General features: G+C 41.1%; 1 long non-coding RNA gene across 1 annotated transcript; it reads right to left on the bottom strand.

Annotated features, from left to right (window-relative positions):
• Positions 1–7,161: 7,161 nt before the first annotated feature.
• Positions 7,162–11,145, bottom strand: LOC308595510. Its single transcript, XR_014012068.1, has 3 exons — positions 11,041–11,145; positions 9,716–9,769; positions 7,162–7,481 (listed from the first exon to the last, which is right to left on the bottom strand). It is a non-coding gene; the product is annotated as an uncharacterized lncRNA (long non-coding RNA).
• Positions 11,146–16,551: the final 5,406 nt, after the last annotated feature.

The raw sequence follows: 16,551 nt of genomic DNA, 5'->3' as shown, positions 1-16,551 counted from the left end.
GGCGCTACAGCAGGAGTGGAAGCTGATCTTGCTCTTCATTTGCTTATGTGCTTTTTCCGGACATCCATCTTTCCCAGTCAAGCTGCCCAAAGAGAAGAGCGAGCGAGCAGAGGCGCCAATTGCCTCTGTAATAATGGTCAGCCCTCCTCCTGCTCTTCCTGGGCAGCCCCACTTGGCCTAACTAACTTTGCAGAGGGAGAGTATTTACATGTCTTGTTTCAAAACTGAGTGCCATCGAATATAAGAAATAAAAGAAGAATTTTACCTACAATTAGAAATCAATTTGAATCTTTAACGCAGATGCACTGTGAGCCACCTGAATGGAAATTTGTGGGCATGCCTCCGTTTGGGAACCCCTGCTGTAAAACATATGTGGAAGAAAGAACCCCTTATGCAGCACTTTAGATCCACTCCCTGCCCCCTGTTAAGGTGTGAGGAAGCATGTCTTTAAAAAGACTGCACCTCCTGCCATGCAGGAGGACAGGGTCATTGTCTTGTTTCAGATGCTTCTTTCACAGCCAGAGAACAAAGCTCTTCATTAGCAACATGATAGAGCTTATGCACATGGATGTAGTGGGAAGAATTCTTCCTTTAACAGACATAGCTGTATTCTGAACAGTAAGCTATAGGAGTTGAGTCAGCTTGGGCTGGAGAGCACAGCCCTATAACATTGCAGATATTTTGAGGACAAAACAGGCTGCGAACAAAGCCAGAGTTAGGCTGTGAGTCTGGAGTGTGCAGGAGTACTAGCAGAGGAAATCACTGGTAAAAGGTATGTGGTTCAAAATAATATCCCTTTAGGTTTTAGGTTGCATTATCATCTGTATTATTGGTCGATATGACAACCTTGTGAGGTTCCTCCGGCCTCATGAGAAGCCTCCTCAGTAGGGTTGGTGACTGTGGGCCCCGCCCCCCAGGCCAGGTGAAAGGGCCTTGCAGGGAGCGGCCTCACAGCTGTGCGATGTTACACCGGCCTCATGCAGCTACTTCTACTACATGTAGAGGCAACCATATTGTCCACCCCTTACTTTAGGGAAAGGCCCTATAAGGTGGCTTACAATTAAAATGTGAAAAACAAATTTAAAAGAATACACTTTGAGATTATTCTGGGATAGTTCTAAGAAATGTGCCGGAGTGTTCCATTGAAGTAAACATGTTTTATGTTTTAAGCAGAAAACAAATAAAAAAAAATCTAAAATACAGATTATTACCAAATCTGCAATCCTATACAGACCATCTTTGCCGTGAGCCATCGATTTTTAGAGTTGGAAGGTATCCTAATAATAATAATAATAATAATAATAATAATAATAATAATAATTTATTATTTAGACCCCTGGCTGGGTTTCCCTAGGGTCATCTAATCCAATCCCCTGCAATGCAGGAGTTTTGAGGAAAGCATCCATGGTAGATGACCTGCTCCCTGCCTTGCAGGCCTTTTTCCACCTGGGCTGGGAGGGCAGGGTCCTCACTGACTCCCTCCAGCTAGAACAGACCCAAGTCATCAAGCCTGAGCTTCCACAGCCACTGCCCACCATGAACCACCATTGGCAGGATTGACAGCAACAGCAGCAAGTATGGTCTGAGCTTATGATAACATTTTAGTCCTGTTAATTAAGTTGTTTTTAATGTATACTTTATACTTGACTTTCTTCAGTAATGTTTTATTCTGGATTGTTTTATTTTATGTTTTAATGTGTTGTAAACCACCCTGACAGTATTTTAAAAAATAAATAAATAAAATAGTATAGAAATAAAATTAATAATAATCATAGGAACTTGGGAGTAAGCCCCACTGAACATCTGAGTAGATATGTATAGGTTTGCATAGTAAGAGTGCAGTTTTCCTGTTTAATTCATTAGCAATAAATAAATACTGATTTTAATACCTTAAGTTAGTATCTCAGCAGCATAACCCTAATAGTGCTATGGAGAAATAAGTTTAAATGATTTCAGTGGGATTTACTTCCTGGTAAATAGGTAGTCTATAATTGCTTTGCACTTACCTGGGCGTAGATCCCATTTAATTCACTGAGGCTTACTTTTAAGTAGACATGGATAGCTTACACTGTCTGAGTATTCTACAAATTTTATAACATTATTGAAGTGCTTCAGATTGCTTACTGAAGTCCCACTAAGCACTGTAATTGAATTGCTGCCCTATTTTTCAGAGATCTTCCTGCCTCTTCTATCTAAGAATAAAAGAAAATGTTACAGCCCATTCTTATGCTGATTTGAATGGAGCTGCTGCCCCTCCTCACTCAGCTTCTTAGTTCTTTTACTACTCTTTTACTTGGGATTTTCTTTGCCAACAGCCCCTTTGAGAATTTACTTTTATCTTTTATTTTAATACTTATTGTTAGCAGCTAAAGCAGATTAACAAGATTTTGCCTTAACACTTTAGGAAAGAAGTTTTACTTCTCAAGAAATCTCATCTAGAGATTTTATGCATTTAAAGCACTATTTACTTAAACTTGAATATATTCCTATTTCTTCTGTGAGTTCATGATTATGCTATTTTATTGTATTCGAGTTGTAGTCTGTCATATAAATTAAATTAATTATAACCCTGGGGAGTAGGCCAGAGACAGATTCTAATGCAATAGGAATGCATCCATCGGATTTTTCCATTGTTCTTTGGATATGTATAATGTGATTTGAGGGCTTATTTAAAAACAAAGGAATTACCTTATTGCAATTTAATGTCAAACATACAAACGGAACCTGGTGTAGTAATTGTTGCTCCAGCAAAGTCACTGAAGTTTACAAAGTCATTACAGATGGCTAAAGAGATAAGACCAATGCAATGCTGTCATCAACTTCTTAGTTTCTTCAGGAGTTATGCCTACTGCCCTTAAATAGGCAGTAGTACATCCTATCTCACTTCCCACAAATACCCACTTCTTGAATAAATTGATGGAGAAAGATGTTGCAGGCGTTCCTGGAGAATACAGATTATGGAGAGTTGTATAGAAGGAAGGTAACTCTGTTTCTGCTTCCCAGTCTCTCAGCAGCTTTTGATACCAATAATCATAGTATCCTCCTAGATCTGCTCTGTCTGAATTGATATTGGGGACACATTCTGTGGCTACTACCTATAGGTGAATAGTGTTGGGAAACGTTTTTTGCCCCGTGTTCCTTGCACTATGCTGTGCTGCCATGAGCGATCTTGACTTCAATGCTGTTCTACTTCTATATGAAGCCAACAGGAGTGGTCATTAGTAATTTGGGCAAAATGTCAGTAGTATTCTGTTCTGTTTCTCCATAACATCTGAGTCAGAAACAACTGTGTATGATCTAGTGTTTCCCAGTTGGTGGTCTGCGGACCCCAGGAGGTCCATGGTACCATTCATGTAACAAAAACTACCATAGTGATATCAACTTTTCAAAAGTAGGGGGATCCATGGCTTGGCTTTTGAAAAACAAGGGATCTGCAGTACTTACCTAACTGGAAACCATGGATCTAGACCATTGTCTTGGTTTCATAATGGACTTGAATGAGGGAATCTAAACTAAATTTGAATCCTGGGGAAAAAGAGACACTGTAGGTAGCTTTACCGGATCTTAAAGATTGGTCAGTTGCCTGTTCTGGATGGGGTTGGACTCCATCTGAAAGAACAGCGTCATAGTGCTCCTGAGTCCATCATGGTTGCTGAAGCTTCAGGTAGCCTCAGTGGTTAGAAGTTCCTTTTATCAGCTATAGCTATTACACCAACTATGGACACTCTTAGACAAGGATAGCTTGGCCACAGTGATTAATGCATTGGTAACTTCAATACTCCAGTTACTGCAATTTACTGTGGAGCTACCCTGGGGTCCCTTCTGAAAGCTCCAACTGGTGCAAAATGCTGTTGCTGGACATTTTCGAGGATATACTACTGCCAGGATATAACGCCAGTGCTTAAAAGCTTGCACTGGCTGACTATATGCTACTGGGCCAGATTCAGAGTTCTTGCATTAATTACAAGGATACCTTAAGGACCACCTGATTCCTTATATCCCTGCCCCATTACAGGCGAGTCTTTGTTAGTAGTACCCCATTCAACTCCCACCCGGAAACCAATGTCCCCACTGTGGAAGGATGTGTGGATCCAGAATTGGCCTCCATGGTCACTTACGGACTCATTGTTAAAACTATGTTTATGGAAGACAATCTTACTCGGCTACGAGTGATCGCCAAAGAAGAAGAAGATTGCTTGGACCCAACTCTGAGGAAATCCTTCCTGGTAGAAAGCATACAGGCCTCCTTCCTGTTGAACTTCAGTGCTTGGTCATCTCCCACCCCCCTTTCAGCAGGCACTTTAAATAAAGTTTTCTGATTTTGTAGATAATTTGACGGATTTTATCTTTAGTAAATGTATTGTATTGTATACTCCTACACAACAGTGCTAAGCAGAATATAAATAGTTGAAGTAAATATTTTATTGTTATTTATTTACGTTATTGCTTTTCCTATTTTTACTTTTTATTTGCTCATTTTCAGAAGGACTAAGGAGTGTCCCCCCCAGCCTCCCGCTCCTAAGGGGGGAAAATTATACTGCTGGCCCTGGGGGATTCCACATACGTCTGAGTAGATTGTGGAATTGTGCTTTTGCTTAAATCAGCTGAATTGGTTAAATGCTAGCCACCCACCTCGGTGATTCTATTCTGACCTCACAGAAATATAGCAGCCTATAGATCCATAAAGGTTGAGTGTGTCAACAGCAGAGATTAATCACATTATGAACTTCTTCCCAGAATATCAGTCCGTAATTGAGCTAGTAGTTTGGCTGCAGTTGGTAGTGACAGCTGGGAATCCTGGTACTTTTCTGTAAGGGTGGGCAGCTATCCATCATAATCTTGGCAACATAGACAAAGCTTAAATGGCTGTGCCTTGAGGGACTCTGAACAAAATATTTGAGAGATTTCAAACGGAAGCCTGAGAAAAAGAAAAACATTGAGGATTGATTGAAGATGAAACAAAAACATTGTACCACCACTGTGTCACCTCCAACCTGGGGAATTGTGGTTGTCTTGTGTCTGTGGTTGCTGCTGTTGAATGCCATGGCGATTCTCAATAAAACCTCCTTCATCAATGATATGATTGTGGATGAGGAGGCCAATCTGGTATGTATGACTGAGACCTTGGTGGGAGAGCAGAGCAGAGTTGGTCTCACCCAGCTGTGCCTGCCAAGGTACTCAGGGCAGCATCAGGGCAGACCTGAGGGTCAGGAAAGGGAGTTGTTTTGGTCTTATAGAAATGCCACCTCTCTCTCTTGGCTCTGTGTCCAGTTAAATGGGGATCTAGAGTGTTTGTTCCTGGTGTTGGATTAGGAGTTTTTCTGGTTTACCATCCACTTTACTGCCCATCAGTTTTCCAGCCTGAGCTGACAGAGCTGGTCTCTGAGGACTCATAGACTGCTGGTTTGGGGGGGGGGGATTTCAACATCCATGCTGAATACAGTTCAGAAACTTCAATAAGTTCAGAATTCAGCAGCCAGGTTGCCCACTGGTGCAAGACAGTTTGAGCATATTGCACCAATCCTGGCCCAAGTGCACTCACTGGCTGCCAATCAGTTTCCAGGCCCAATTCAAAGTGCTAGTTTTGACCAAAAAAAGTCTGAAACAACTCAGGACCACAATACCTCAAGGACCATCTCTCCCCACATGAACCAACCCAGACCCTGAGATCATAATCTGAGGCCCTTTTTCATGTGCCCCCTCCGCGAGAGGTCCAGAGGGTGGCAACACAAGAACAGGCCTTTTCTGGGGGGGGGGCTCCCCATTTGTGGAATGCTCTCCCCAGGGAGGCTCGCCTGGCACTTTCGTTACATATCTTCTCACAAATCTTTGGTTAATTACCAACCTTTGGGCTTTGAAATGTGTGTGTGTGTTTTGTTTTGTTACTGTGCAAACAACCACAAAATGCACTCTCCCCGACATGAAACCTTACTAGGATATTTTCCACATTTGTACAGCACCAAGCACTCACCAGCAATGAGGATGATGATTTTGAATTTCTACAGCACTGAATACCTGGTAGCAATTATAATCAACATTTCCATGTATAGCACCAAGCACTCACCAGCCCTCAGCTGGAATCGCCTATGGTCAGAGATGCCATGACACTCAAAAGCCAGTGTGGTGTAGTAGTTAAGAGTGGCAGACTAGGGCCTGGGATACCAGAGTTCAAACTCAGCCATGGAGTTCATTGGGTGGCCTTGGGCCATTTTCTCTCTGTCTCTCTCTGCCTAAACCTTCCTCACAAGATTGTTGGGATTAAATGATGAGGGGGAGCACCCATGTACCCCACATTGAGCTCCTGGAATAATAAGGTGGAGCATAAATGCGGTAAATAAATTGTGGTCCAGCAACATTTGAAATATGAAGTCAAAGTGGAGAAGGTGACCAAGGCAAAAATCAAGGAACAGGTGGGTGGGGGGCAGAGGGAATGGGTAGGCAAGGGATGTAGGAGGAGGTGTCAAAGCAGAAGAGGAAGCTGCTGCTTCACTGCTGCTTTACAAGGTAGGGTCCTTGTAGTTGCTGTGTAAAGCAAGGGCAGCCCCAGGGCAGTAGCTTGCTTCTCCTATAGGCCTGCTGCTTTTTGGACACACAGCGAATAGGCTTGCTGCTGTCATACATAGGCTATGAAAGCAGCAAGCTTATTCACCTAGGCCAACCGCCCAGAGAGGGGCAGCACCTCAATGAAAAGGAAGGCGAAGAGAAGCCACTACCCCACTGCCACTGCCACTTTGCCCAGTGGCTATGGCTACCCCACTGTGTAAAGGAGCAGCAGGGAAGCAGCTTCCTCTTCCTCCCCAGTGCCACTTCTCTTAGACATTGGCCTTGGCTCTGCATAGAGGACACAATGAAGCCAACGGCATCCCATCACAATGTAGTTCTCTTCCCCAATCCCATTGAAGTACCCTACTGAAATGACCCAAATCACCTTGGAGTCAGAGGCAGTATGCTTCATTGAGAGTCCATTTTATGAAATCTCCATTGTGTCATGAGTTAGGTGATGTCCTTATAATTTCTAATTCTAGTGTACTAATAGTTTAAGATGAAACACCTCAGGATAGACTTAAGTTTAATAAACTGAATCTCTTTTTTCTGCATCTATATAAGATAGCACTATTAATTATTATTATTTTACCACCAACAGTAAATTTCTCTAACAAATATTGCCATTGTTTTAATGCACCCTCAAGAATCATAATTGGGAGGTGTTGAAATAGGAAGGTGAATTTAGGTTTCCCCCAGCCATGAAAGATTATTTTTCTTCTACTGGGCAAGTTATTACTTTACATTTCTTGAAAGGGGAACAAGATTTCACTTTCATAACCTCTTTAGATGTAACAATACTCAGATATAGTGTTAGGTTTGATAGCTGTTGCAATCACCTTTGTTCTGTTACCAGGGATGTTAATAGATAGGAGGATGAGCACATATGGTAATTTATCTCATGCCCTATGGAAGTCGCTGAGCTGTTTCTGTAGGCACTGGAATGACAAGCAACATATTACTTAACATCAGTAAAATGTCATTAGTAAATGTATTACATGCTGCCTCCTATTAATTGTAATTCTCTGCTCAGATCTTGTTTGCTAGTCCTTCAGTAGTTCCTGTAAAAGGAACTGAGGAGCGGGGGAAGCCTGCTTGGATAATTTTATCAAGTGTGAGTAGTAGGATAATTTTATCAAGTGTGAGTAGTACACATTGACTCTAGCCATAGCTTCTGAAGATGAATAGAATTGTTGGATTGCATTCAAAAAATGTGATCTAAAATTTAATTTATGTAGGAGTGTCATTAAAATTGGCCATTCCAAGTGATACAAAACGTTAAGAGCATAAATCTGAGGGAATTTTAATGATTTTGTTATAAAGAATAGTATTTCCTCACAGAATTTGACAATTGACATCTTGGCATGAAGCCAGTCTGGTCTATTCCAGTATATTCTGTAAAGTAAAGTAAGGAAAGGAAAGGAAATATTAAGCTGGGCTGCTAGGTTGGAAGTGAGGAATTTAGCATATTAAGAGATCAATATGGTGGTACTACCCTTGAGAGAAGGGATCATTACCTGGTTTTAATATGGCTATGAGGTTCAATCAGCACCACATTTCTGGAATCACACCCCATTCTAAGATTTCATTAGGTTGCTTTAAAAAAAGCAGACTCAAACCCCACTAAAAGACTTGTAAAATGCCCCTCCAAGCCCATTAATGTCTAGGATCTTGCAATTCTTTAACTTTTCAATAGCTGCACAGGGGATAGGCTAAATTAAATAGTTATTCTGTTCCTAGCTGAAGGACTTGATTTTGATCCTTTTAAAAAATGGCTTATGCTACCAGAGCCTAGTATATCAGACAGGGCCGGCTGTTTCATGGAGCAGAGTGAGACAGCTGCTTCACAAGGCAAATTGTAAGGGGAAGAAAGTGGCTAGAAATGTGTGCTATATGGTCTGCCCTACAGCCTCTATGCTAGCTTGCTGTCCGAGTGTGTGGTGGAGGACTCTGTTCTATCGCCAATGCTGAAGTAATATTCAGCTATCAGTCTACTTACATTTTTTGGTACAGAATGGGGAATATACCATATTGTCATTCACCTCAGGCAACAAAATGGCTTGGGCCACTCCTGATGTCAGAAGTAACCCATCCAGGGGGTCCCTAGCACCATTCACATAACAAAAACTACCATTGATATTATTATTATTATTATTATTATTATTATTATTATTATTATTTATTTATTTAAAAAGGGGTCTGTGGCTTGGCTTTTGAAAAACAGTACTAAATGGGGACCACTAGTCTAGGCAATAGTCTTGATATACCGGTATCTGTTTCTATATTGATACAAGAACCTTGAACCTGTCCTAGAAGCATCGGGACAGCGAGTGCAGATGATTTATCAGACGTGTCACTTTAGCTTTCTGGTCTGTGTTTGACAAATATTTATCACTGTACTTATGACTTGACAGGGTTTCCAGGAAGTATCAGGGTACAGTTGGACATTTATTGCCATGCACTGCAGATATGCATCTCAGGTCACAATGATCATACTGTCAGTGCTGCAGCTTGTGAGGAAAGCTGTGGAATGCATTTAATGTATGAGATGACATATTTGGGTGTCTCCATACCACAGGGTCCAGATTATTTACTTACTTATTGCATTTATATTCCTCCAAGGAGCTCAAGGTGGCATGCATAGTTCTCCCTCACAATAACCCTGTGAGGTGGATTAGTGAGTGACTGGCTTAAGTGAGCTTTATAGTTGAGTAGGGATATAAACCTTAGTCTCTCAGGTCTGACACTCTTAACTGCTACACCACAGTGGCTATAATCTACATTATATCTATATATCTATATCTATATCTATATCTATATCTATATCTATATCTATATCTATATCTATCTATATCTATATCTATATCTATCTATCATTCCCATGATCTACTAAATTATTTTAAAGAAAAAGTGTATGTATTCTCAGATATGCTTGGCAGTACAGTCATAACTAATAATTTATTCAGTGATTTGGATATGAGCACTTGCTTAAGAACATCCAAAGTGCATTGCTGGATCAGGCCAAGGTTTACCTAGTCCAGATTTTTTTGTAGGAATCGCAGCAACCAGGAGGCACTACTAGGAAGCTCACCACTAAATGCAGAATGCTTCCTCACCTTGCCATAAAATATGCAGTTTACATTAAACATTTCCACAATAAGATTTTACTTACTTTGATTTGGCCACAAGATGGCACTCCAAGACAACAGCTCCCATGTTTCCCTGCCTGCAGATGGATCAAGTTGATTAATATTTGCAGACAGTTCTTGAATATGAAATATTAATTATATTGAAGATATTTATTATTTTAATATATTGGGACCTTGGTATAAAATAATTAAATAGGTCTTGCATTCTCACAAAATAAATAAAAACATTTATTTTATTTATTTATTTAAAATAAATAAATATTCATTCAACAAGAAGGCCTCCATGGAGGTCAAAGCCATTAAGAAATCAACATACAATAAAATCACAATAAAAAAATACAATTAGTCACATGTTAATACATTAGTAAAATAGGCTGCAGTTCAAAAGCAATGCATATGCTCTGATTTACATGCAATACTTATTCATATTGCTTTAGTACTAGTGATTTTCTGAAAATATTGTAATTTGCATTATTCCATTATTTAGCTATTGTTCAAAAAATACTTTTCACATTTTTATTCCAGTCTCATACAAATGGCGACCATTTTGTGTGTTCAATTGACACACAGCTACCGATGTGTGGGTTGTTTTGGACCCAGAAGAGAGCAGAACAGGGGCGGAAAAGCGTAGGCTTATGCGTGCTCCGCCAACCTGCTGGCGGGGAGGGGGGCAGGAACGCAAACCTCCCCCCCAATTGGAGGTTGCCTGTATAGGATAACCACTTTCGAGCAACTTTGTGAGGTAGGTTAGATTTAGGGGTAATCATTTGCCCCAGCAAAGAGCTTCATGGCTGGGTGGAAATTTGAATTCTGGTCTTCCCAAGTTCCATCCAAACACTCAGGATTTTCTGAGGGAAGCCATGGCAGATGAAGTGAAATGAAGCCAGCATATGCTTGCAGTGTAATAGGGCCTTATTCTTTCTTGCAGGAGTTGAAGTCAGTTGTTATACAGTGGTACCTCGGGTTAAGTACTTAATTCGTTCCAGAGGTCCGTTCTTAACCTGAAACTGTTCTTAACCTGAAGCATCACTTTAGCTAATGGGGCCTCCTGCTGCCGCTGCACCGCCGGAGCCCAATTTCTGTTCTCATCCTGAAGCAAAGTTCTTAACCTGAAGCACTATTTCTGGGTTAGCGGAGTCTGTAACCTGAAGCATATGTAACCTGAAGCGTATGTAACCCGAGGTACCACTGTATTGGCATATAGCAAGTCCCATTCACAAACACCCTCAGCAATACGAAAGTCATCTCTCTGTGATATGTGAATGGAACTTAAGGCTCTTCACTTTCAGTTTCCTGAAGTGAAGAGTGGCAAAATGAGACAATTTTCATACACTGCTGAGTACAGTACTTAGAATTAGAGTTGACTCCAGAGCGAGAAGCTGAGGTGTGCCCTGTTCTCTGGATATGAGTCACTCCATCTAGAGGCAGCTGTTGTTAGTGAGAGATCCTTTCTTCTGTACTGAAAAAAAATAGTGTTGTGTCTTTGCTTAACAATGCTTCCATTGTTACCAAAGCCTGATGTAGAATAAGCACCATTTGTTTTAAGCTCAGTGTGCTTTTGGTGTATGGAGTTTAGGGATTGGCTTAAGCAGCTGGGTCTGGCACAGAATATCGTCCAACGTCTATAGGAAGTTTGGGTTTGGGCCCAGCTCTGAATCCTGTATTTCAGGTGTCTTATCCTTTGGAATTACTTAGCGATGGAACTGTGGTGATTTTGTAATTTAAAAGTCTAAGACACAAACAGTTTCGATAAATTTTCTTCTCACATGTAGACAGAATTGCTTAAGTCAAAGCATAATTGACCCTTTCCAACTTTAGTAGTATTTTTCAACAATATTTGTATGTGATTATTTGTGACAGAAGGTAGACAGGTTGTTTGGCATCCATCTGTCTCAGGAGACAATGGAAGTGTCTGGCTTCAGGGGTGAAGGCAAACTGTTGTAGAGTTAGAGTGCCTGCTGTGGTTGTAGAGACCAATATGGGGAATGATCACACATGTTTTGTAGCAGCTGGGGCAGATGAAGACGTCTGTTTGTGCTGATGTGGGTTTACCATGGCATTCCTTCTTTCTACACTCCTCCCAGCAGTCATTGCATGAACCTAACCATGTGCTGTGCTGGGAGAAAAGAATTTCCTTTCTTGCTGGGCAACACAGAAAAGCTCCCCCCACAGCCTTTATGGAGAGCTACTCTTAAGGTTGGGTTAAACCACTGAGCCTAGGGCTTGCCGGTCAGAAGGTCAGCGGTTTGAATCCCCACAGCGGGGTGAGCTCCTGTTTCTCGGTCCCTGCTCCTGCCAACCTAGCAGTTCGAAAGCATGTCAAAGTGCAAGTAGATAAATAGGTACCGCTCCAGCGGGAAGGTAAACAGCGTTTCTGTGTGCTGCTCTGGTTCACCAGAAGTGGCTTAGTCATGCTGGCCACATGATCCGGAAGCTGTACGCCGGCTCCCTTGGCCAGTAAAGCGAGATGAGCACCGCAACCCCAGAGTCGTCCATGACTGGACCTAACGGTCAGGGGTCCCTTTACCTTTACCTTACTCTTAAGGTTGCATATTCAAATATACACTCCCCACTGAGAGCGTGGAAACGAAGTGCATATTTTGATGCAGTTTCCAAAGTGCTTTTTGATGCATATTTAATTTGCAGCTGTAATTCAGGGATGATTGGAATTAAAGGCCAAAAGGAATAGTGAGCTACCAAGAGCAGTCTCCTCTTAATCCCAGGGCTTTTGCTTACACACATGCTCTGCTTCTTTCATGTTACAATCACTAACACTCTGCCTGTCTTCCTGCTTGGAGTCTACATTGCTAGGGAGACAGCTTTTTTCAAGCAATGATAAGTAATGATATTCAGTCAGTGACAAGACCCACACATCCTCTACATAGCCTTCTTTCCTTGACATTAGAAACTGCAGATCAGGGCTGCAATTTATACAAAGGGGTTCACTTCAGACCTATGCACACAACCAATCCACTGCAAACACTTCAAGACATTCCCCCATCTTTACTCTGATTAGTGTCCTTGGACCAATCAATATTCATTCTGGATGCTTTCGGACAATCAGATTACTGCTCCTGCATTTCTGTTCTGAGAGAGACGAACTTGGCCAACACAACACTTTGGAGACAGGACAGGAAGCTGCAGAAGGAAGAAGCAGATTGTGTTGTTTTCATGGGCGTAGTCAGGATTTATTGGGGGGGGGGGCAGGCATATGCTAGGGGGGCAGAACCGAGTTATCCGTGACACAATTGGTCAGTTAGTTAAGTATCTCTATGTATTTACAGTGGTACCTTGGGTTACAGATGCTTCAGATTACAGACGCTTCAGGTTACAGACGCTTCAGGTTACAGACTCTGCTAACCCAGAAATAGTACCTCAGGTTAAGAACTTTGCTTCAGGGTGAGAACAGAAATCGTGCTCCGGCGGCAGCAGGAGGCCCCATTAGCTAAAGTGGTGCTTCAGGCTAAGAACAGTTTCATGTTAAGAACGGACCTCCAGAACAAATTAAGTTCTTAACCAGAGGTACCACTGTACTTTATTTGGAGGGCAGCTGCCCCACCCCCCGTACCTCCCTGGCTACACCCATGGCACCTTTAAAAAAAAAAAAACAGGGGCAGGGATCTGGTTTCTGTGCTGTGCTGGGAGATAAGGGTTTCCTTCCTTACATTGCAAGATAGAAAAGCTCTCCCCATAGCCCTTAGTCTCACTACTGTGGCCCTCGTGAGTGCCCTCTCACACATAGTACAGTCAAACCTTGGTTGTCAAACATACGGTAATCCTTACCGGAAGCCCGTTCAGCTTCTGAAATGTTCAACAACTGAGGCGTGGCTTCCGATTGGCTGCAGGAGCTTCCTGCACTCAAGTGGAAACCTCAGGCGTTCAGAGGTTTGACTTGAACACAAATACTGTACTGTAGAGAAAAACTCCAGATGAATGTAACTGGATGCTATGTTTCTCCATGTTTGAGCCCACACAGTGGCAGTGAAAGCAGCAAATAAGTTATTTTTCTCCACCTCACTTTATGTTATTCAACAGAGGGGTTTTTTAAAAAAACAATTTAAGGTCGTTTACATGCTGGTCCAACTGTCTTGTCCATTTCTGTTATACAACAGAATGAGTTTCAATTGGTGCAGCTCAAGGTGTAGCCAAATGCTAGGTCAGCTTCACCCAGTAACATGCCACTCATGGTTGAAATAAGTAGGGCAGGGACACCTGAGTAGGCCAGGAGAGTGATTTTTGTTAATTTTTACGGGTTGCTTGTTTTTAGCATTATATGGCTTTGTTGTTTGGTTTAAAATTTTGTATATTTCTTTTATATTTTATTCTTTTATATTATATATATATTCATATTTATGTATGTTGAGAGCCAGTGTGGTGTAGTGGTTAAGAGCGGTAGTCTCGTAATCTGGGGAACCGGGTTCGTGTCTCTGCTCCTCCACATGCAGCTGCAGGGTGACCTTGGGCCAGTCACACTTCTTTGAAGTCTCTCACCTCACAGTGTGTTTGTTGTGGGGGAGGAAGGGAAAGGAGAATGTTAGCCGCTTTGAGACTCCTTAAAGGGAGTGAAAGGCGGGATATCAAATCCAAACTCTTCTACTTCTCTTCTTGCCTTGGGTCATTGCTAAGAAATGTGACATTAGGATTTTAATAAATAATAGTACTAATAAAAAATTAAAATGTATCAGAAAAGTTGGTGCTTTGCTGTTACTTGTTGTGGGGGTATTTCCCCATGTTTCTGCTTATCTCATTATTTGTTATAGTGCTTGCTGTATGAGCTGTCATTTACTGGGGTTTATGAAATAGAGGATGGGCTTCCCACTCACGGAATTGCTATAAATTAGTTACCATGTTTGAAATAAGTTATCCTTTGGAAGAGAGCATGAAAAAAATATTAAGAAAATAAAAATAATGATAATCCATTTCCTTGAAAGCACCCTTTCTTAACTGAATGTATTAGCATATAATTCCAGTGAGAGCTTTCAGATAATTTTCTTTTAATTTTTCATGAAATTACTTTTGAGCTTATTTACTACGGTGCAGCTACAAATAACTTCATTAAATAGATGTTCTGCCACTAAAGCAAGCTGTTACTTGCAATTGTATGTGAAATGTAAATAACCTTAAGGCATCATATTTGAAGGAGAAATTCCAGTCACTTAGCATACATAGTATATTAACATTGCTAACATACAATGAAAATATTGGAGAACTAGGTCAAATTTTACTCCGTGAATGTTGTGTTAATGTGAATGAAATATATTTACAATGTGTAAATAGTTGACTCAAAGCACCAGTTCAGTTCGCATGAATAGGCCTTTTAAGCTTCTTTGCCCTTTCTGCCCTGTGGTTGAATAGATAAATAAAGAAAAGGCGCCCTTATTATTTTTTGCAGAGTCTTAATTTAAAGATCTTTGCTAAATCAACTAAACTCAGCCTTCACATTTTTACCCTATCACTTACTGCTGCTTAAGTTGCTTGGCACAAATTCTATAAATAACTTGCTGAAAGAGCTCTATTTTCAGGGTGTGTTAAAACTAGACTCTCTGTTATGTCCCAACAACAGCAGGGTCTTTCCCAGACATACAACATGAAGTCTTGAAGCTGATGTGATAAAGCTTCCTGATTGGTATAATTAGATGGATGGAGCTTTTATCCTTTGACTTTTCCCCCTTCAGTTACGTAAATCCCAGAGAATGGGAGGATAATCTGTGAAGCATTCCCACAGGAGTAAAAAGAATTTTCAGAACCTACCATTTTAATATTCTATATAGATAAACTGAACTAATTATTTAGAACCAGCTCATTTGCTGTAAGCTTCTGTTTTGTGAAAGGCAAAAATGTTCTTGTCATAAAAAATAAAACTATATCCTTAGCAAACAACCGCATACCTTATATGGCAAAGCATATATAGTTATTTTCATGTAGAGAGTTAGGCAAATTTTTCAGGTTGTATTTTGTAGCATATCTTATTATCATGGACAAAATATACAAATATTAAAATGATTGACACTGGATTGGCAGGATGGGATGAAATTACTTTAGTGTTCATATTGGGCTTCCACAATGGCTTCCACAATCCAGGAAGCTGAAGATAGCTTATTTAACAGCACAATTCTACACTTGTTTACTCAGAAGTTTGGCTTGACATGGTATGTGAACCATCCCATTGAGTTCAGTGGGGCTAGCTTCCAGGAAACTAGGTACTGTACTTGCTTACAAAATCCACATTTTCTCTAATTGCTTTGTCCCCTAGCAGTCCATACCAAGCGGCTTGCATTCGGGCATGTTTTCAAACCCAGAGTTTCTATGTCCATACCTGGTGGGTGTCTCCTTTTTTCACACAGTACTGTTTCCTGCGATGCCTGTCTCTAAGTCTACCTCTGTACAAACCACTTATTCCACAACCAACTGAGCAATGCCAGCAACTAGGAACAAAGGGAGGCTTGGGAGGGAGTGAATTTGAACCATCCACACTGGAAGACCTGGGGCAAGGAGCCCGCGAATTGTTGAGTAATAGTTTACTTTCCTATACTGTTGCTCTCCTATATTGATATTCAAAACGTAGGGAATCTCCAGATCTGGGGAAGCGAAAGTGTGGGACAGCGTTGGTTGGAAAATAACACCCCATGGACAAAGCTGAAGTAAAAGAGGCACAAGGGGTTCACAATCCACATTAAGCTGAGGTATGAGTTAGGTTCATGGTTTTAATAGTTATAATAGTTCATTTTGGACACCTGCTTTGTTTAATTTGTCGGGGAGAGTCTCAGAATTTTAAACTGTTGCTTTTGACATTCTAACCTAGAGGATTTCAATCAGTGTTGAAATCTGAGAGTTACTGTTTTAGCTTCTGTTATAGTGG

Source organism: Podarcis bocagei (assembly GCF_964188305.1).
Source record: "Podarcis bocagei genome assembly, chromosome: 10".
Classification (NCBI taxonomy): Eukaryota; Metazoa; Chordata; class Lepidosauria; order Squamata; family Lacertidae; genus Podarcis; species Podarcis bocagei.
Note: the sequence above shows the minus strand (reverse complement) of the source record. Positions and strands in the feature narration are given on the sequence as shown.